The sequence below is a fragment of the Silene latifolia genome, chromosome Y (assembly GCF_048544455.1).
Source record: "Silene latifolia isolate original U9 population chromosome Y, ASM4854445v1, whole genome shotgun sequence".
Classification (NCBI taxonomy): Eukaryota; Viridiplantae; Streptophyta; class Magnoliopsida; order Caryophyllales; family Caryophyllaceae; genus Silene; species Silene latifolia.
This window is the reverse complement of record NC_133538.1, coordinates 411,373,779-411,379,778: the sequence shown is the minus strand read 5'-3', so window position 1 is coordinate 411,379,778 and position 6,000 is coordinate 411,373,779.

Here is a 6,000-nt window from a genome sequence, read left to right as displayed (position 1 = left end):
GTGTAAGAGGAGCCTTTAGGGTGAGCCAATGCATGCAAGTGTTGTTCTTTACAATACATAATAGGCTTGCATGGCTAGGAAATAAGGTAATCATTGTGTTTACCATTATCTTAATCAAACACAATATTAGCCTATTTCTTCCCCTAATTTCGGCACAATGGATAATATAGAGTCCATATTATTTTTTGTCAATTTGTCAATATGTCACATGTCATATGTGACATAAATTTGTTATGTAATTTTTAACATATTAAAAATCAACGTATTAATAAAATACGTCACATACAAATATCGACTTAGTAATATCATAATTACTTGTACCAAAAATTTTACCAATTTATAAATCACAATTGATTGTATTTATAACAATTCATTCAATTTAATTGTTACTTTAAACAATTATTTCATCCGAGTAATGATACAATTCAATTACTCAGACCGTATCTTATTTAATCACATTTCAATATGATACGTAAATTTTACTTCCAAAATCGTCCGTCAATTTTCAAATAATTTAATTAACTCGTAACGTTATACGATTAATTAAATAATCAATTAAGAGTGTTGCCCTATAGGTATGACCTAGGGGGTCAATGATCACCATCACCGTCACACGACAAGTAATGTCAAACTCTAGTCACCCAATCATTACCGATATATATGTTGACCGAGTTGTGAGTAACAAAATTACTTCCCAATTGTATTCTTTAAAATGAGATTTAATAATGATATTTAAATCATGTGATCGCACTATTGTTGAGGACACATTTCCCAACAATCTCCCACTTGTCCTCGACAAGTGTGCGTCACCAATTCTCTTGTCCTATTACTATCTCCCACTCAATGCAAGGTGTCTTTGGGTCGTACTTGCAAGTGATCATATCGAGAGTGGTTTCCTCGATCCGGAGAATAAGCGATTGACCGGACTTATCTATCATAGATACTTTCCGAGCGTGGCCACGCATTTCGATTCATTACTCCTCGAGTGGCCCCGAGATATTGTTATAACCCCGACTAGGGGTGGACAATTCCTATCGCACTCATTCCCTTCGACTAGCCTTGACCATCATAACCCAAAATATGCCCATTTGACCCCATTTACGAAGGTCGTAGTAACACAAATCAAAGTTAATCAAACTGTGCCATCTTAGGCGAATAGTCTTTAGTCAAAAGAATCGACTCATTAGAATACTATAGTAGCTCTTGCCACGACCAGGCTATATAAATTTGCCAGAACTCTATAAGCGGTCATTAGGCCCGACAAAATGTTCCTAACAGTCTGCCTATGTGATCGACTAGTCATCTCACATGACTCTATGGCACTTGAACTTGCCATCAATCGCCTCACACTCTAGTCACTTCGAGACGTCACCTCATACAAGTGACTATGGGCAAATACTATGTTAATCCGTGTTCACTTTAACGGGGTTCAATTGTCTCTACAACCCGTATGGATGTAACAAAGTATAAATTAAAGATAAAAGACAAATGTGATTATGAACATGAACAAAAACAACACTTTTATTTTATTTCAAAATCTAACAGAAATTTGGTACACGTTTAAGTCCCATGGACGTAACATGCCCATCATGCTTAGCCTGCGATAAAGGCTTGGTGAGCGGATCGGCTATGTTGTCATCCGTCCCAACCTTACAAATCGCAATTTCCTTTCTTTCAATGAAATCTCTTATTACATGATACTTTCTAAGTACATGTCTAGATCTATTACTAGACTTTGGCTCCTTAGCTTGGAAGATCGTCCCACTATTATCACAATAGAGAGTGATGGGATCATTGGCGGTAGGTACTACTTTTAGACCTTCCGTGAATTGCTTGATCCACATAGCTTCCTTGGCGACTTCGATCTTTGCTATGTACTCACCTCCGTTGTCGAATCCATGATTCTGACTTCCTTGAAGCTTCTCCATTTACGGCACCACCATTGAGCATGAAAACAAAACCGACTTGTGATTTCATGTCATCTCTATCTGTTTGAAAACTTGAGTCCGTGTATCCAGTAACACGCAACTCAGTGTCTCCTCCAAACACAAGGATAGAATCCTTACTTCTTCTCAAGTACTTAAGGATGTTCTTGACAGCAATCCAGTGACTCTCACCTGGATTTCCTTGATATCTACTCGTCATGCTCAAGGCATACGAGACATCAGGATGTGTGCATATCATGGCATACATGATTGATCCAACAGCGGAAGCATAAGGGATCAACTTCATGCGTTCAACATCATGGGGCTCCGAGGGAGATTGAGTCTTGCTCAATATCGTCCCAGTTACCATAGGTACCAAACCCCTTTTGGATTTGTCCATGCTGAACCGTCGAAGAATCTTATCGACATAAGACTCTTGACTTAGTGCCAATATCCTCTTAGGTCTATCTCTATAGATCCGGATACCTAATATGCGTTGTGCCTCTCCTAAATCCTTCATTTGGAAGTGGTTACCTAACCACTTCTTTGAGAAGACAACATTGGAATATCATTTCCAATGAGTAGTATGTCATCGACATACAAGATTAGGAACACAACATTGCTCCCACTAAATTTCATGTATAAACATGGTTCCTCAACATTTCGAGTGAAACCATTTTCCTTTATCACATCATTGAATCGATGATTCCAACTTCTTGATGCTTGCTTAAGACCATAAATGGATCTCTTAAGCTTGCACACTTTGTTAGGATTTTTAGAATCAACAAAACCTTCGGGTTGTATCATGTACACCTCCTCTTCTAAATGCCCATTTAGAAAAGCGGTTTTGACATCCATTTGCCAAATTTCATAATCATGAAATGCGGCGATCGCTAACAAAATCCGTATGGATCTTAGCATGGCTACGGGGGCGAAGGTCTCATCATAATGGAGACCTTGGACTTGGGTAAATCCTTTTGCCACTAGCCTAGCTTTGTAGACATCGTCATGTCCTTCTATGCCATTCTTGACTTTGAATATCCATTTGCATTGAAGGGGTCTTGCCCCTTTAGGCAAATCTACCAAGTCCCAAACTTGGTTTTCAAGCATAGAATCCATTTCGGACTTCATGGCTTCAAGCCATAAGGTGGAATTAGGACTAGAGATTGCGTCCTTGTAGGTGGCGGGCTCGTCACTTTCCATAAGCAACACATCGAGTATTCCATCTTCCTCGATAAGTCCCACATATCGATCGGGATGGCGAATAACTCGGCCCGTCCTTCTTAGTGGAGGAGGTACAACCGCGTTAGACGACGAAGGAACATCTTCCTGGGTCTCTACCTCGGTTTGTGGCTCTTGAACTTCATCAAGTTCAAAATTTCTCCCACTCTGTCTCTTAGAAATAAATTCTCGTTCTAAGAAGACAGCCTCGCAAGACACAAACACTTTGTTCTCTTGAGGTTTATAGAAATAGTAACCTCGAGAGGTCAAAGGATAGCCTACAAAGATGCACTTTTCAGATCTTGGGGCAAGCTTATTGTCGGGTTTAGCCTTGACGTAAGCATCACATCCCCAAATTTTCATATAGGATAGATTAGGAACTCTTCCTTTCCATGTCTCAAATGGAGTCTTTTCGGTGGCTTTAGTGGGACTATTATTCAAAGATAGAATTGCAGTTTGGATTGCAAATCCCCAAAACGAGTTAGGTAACTGGGTTTGACTCATCATGGATCGAACCATATCAAGTAGGGTTCGATTTCTCCTTTCGGCAACACCATTCAGTTGTGGTGTTCCGGGTGGAGAAAGTTGTGATATAATACCACAACCTTTCAAGTGTGAATCAAATTCAAGACTAAGGTATTCACCACCACGATCGGATCGTAGTGCCTTAATTCTTTTGTTCAATTGGTTCTCTACTTCGTTTTGAAATTCTTTGAATTTCTCAAACGCTTCACTCTTATGTTTCATTAAATAGATATACCCATATATACTTAAATCATCGGTGAAGGTTATGAAGTAGTCATAATTACCACGGGAGGTGATAGTCATTGGTCCACATACATCGGTGTGTATGAGTCCCAATAGCTCACTAGCTCGTGTCCCTTTACCGCTAAAAGGATTACGAGTCATTTTGCCAAGTAGGCAATATTCGCATGTACCAAATGATTGATAATCAAAAGGTGTAATCACATTAGTCGAAACTAATCTTTTGATGCGATTCTCGTTTATGTGACCTAATCGACAATGCCAAATGAACGCTTCACTTGGGTCACTTGATTTGAGTTTCTTTGATTGAATGTTATAAATATCATTTGTTGGATTTGAGGTCTCTAAAATGTAAATGTCATTAATGGAAGAAGCTTGGCCAATAACCAAATCATTCCTAGAAATAGTACAACGATTGTTCTTAATGACAAAACAAAAACCGTCCATGTCTAGCATGGCGATTGAAATAATGTTTTTAGAGAGCGTAGGCACATAAAAACAATTATGCAAATACAACTCAAATCCATTTGGCAAAGCTAGAACATAAGTTCCTTTGGATTCGGCCGCTACCCGAGCTCCATTTCCAAGGCGTAGATCCACATCTCCCTTGCTAAGCCTCTCCACATCTCTTAAACCCTGTAAATGATTACAAAGGTGAGAACCACAACCGGTATCTAGTACCCATGTCGTAGTGGAAGTATAATTTATATCAATAACATAAATTTCTTTAGGAATTGTACCTTTTGGAGTAATGAGTCCTTCCCTTATATTTCGCAAATACATAGGGCAATTCCTTAGCCAATGTCCCATGCCATAGCAATAATGGCACTCATCATTAACTTGCTTGAAGTTTTTTATTTTCTTTCCTCTCTTCTTGAACCTCTTGCCCTTTGAAGCAAGAACTTGATTGCTAGAGCTCCCACTAGCTTTGGCATCCTTATCTTCCAGAGATAAAGACCCTATAGATCGTATGAGGTAGTCTTCCTGAGACGGACTCACACGAGGTCTAGTAGTAGTGGGTGGTTTAGAAGTGGTGATGAAATTAAGGTTTCCATCCGAACCTATCCCGAAATGAAGTTCTCTAGTTGTATCGAAATTATTGTTGGAGCATACGTCGTCAAGAACATGGTGATATGACTCAATAGTTATAGGTGCGGTAGCATTTGATGGATTCATTGTAAAAACTACAAATATGGAGGAAAAGGAAATATTAACATTTGTCTTTTTGAATCATACTTGCAAATTAACAAGATATGAACATTTATATAGTGACCTCTACCCAACTATAATAAATGATTCCAAGACCCAAATTCATATCAACTTAGGCACGGGGTAGCCGATGCAACCTTCATTAATATAACTCGGTGGATTAACTTTTTAATCGATTCTACTTTTAGAATTCTTGGTCGATAAAATTACTCTAATATTTATCTATAGCCCAAAACACATCAACAAGGGCACGGGGTAGCCGATTCAACCCTTATTAATAACCTTTGTTGAGTTCAATCCAAATTTCGAATGAATGTGTCCATTATCCAAACCCACATCAACTTGGGCACGGGGTAGCTGATACATCCCTTATCAACATGAATTCGGTGGATTAACATTCATCACCCACTTCCCCTACGTAACAAGGTTTGTACCCCGGGGTAGCCGAGTGCACTCCCTCGCGAAATAGGTTTTCATGGTTTCTACTATTTGGTAAGGCTATGTCTCAATTGTTTGTTTTAGCGAGAGGTCATGTCAATTTATTATCTATCACGTTTTAAGTGAACTAAAGCGGTGAACTACGATAATTATAATTGACACGGTCGATAAACTCGATAAAATAAGGATGCATGTTTTAGTTATGGCGATTTAGCGATGCATGTGACATAAAATAAAATGCAAGCATAAAGATAAAAATCCTAGTATGGCCTTTCCTAAAATAGAAAAAAACTATTTAACTATTACATATTCGGAAACCAACTCCATTGGTCCCTTGAACTTCGGTTGTGGCACGCATCTCGAGGTAACACCGTCTTTATGTATCGCCATTCTTGAAGAAATCCGTATAGTGGAACTCCGGAATGAATAAAATTACATAATA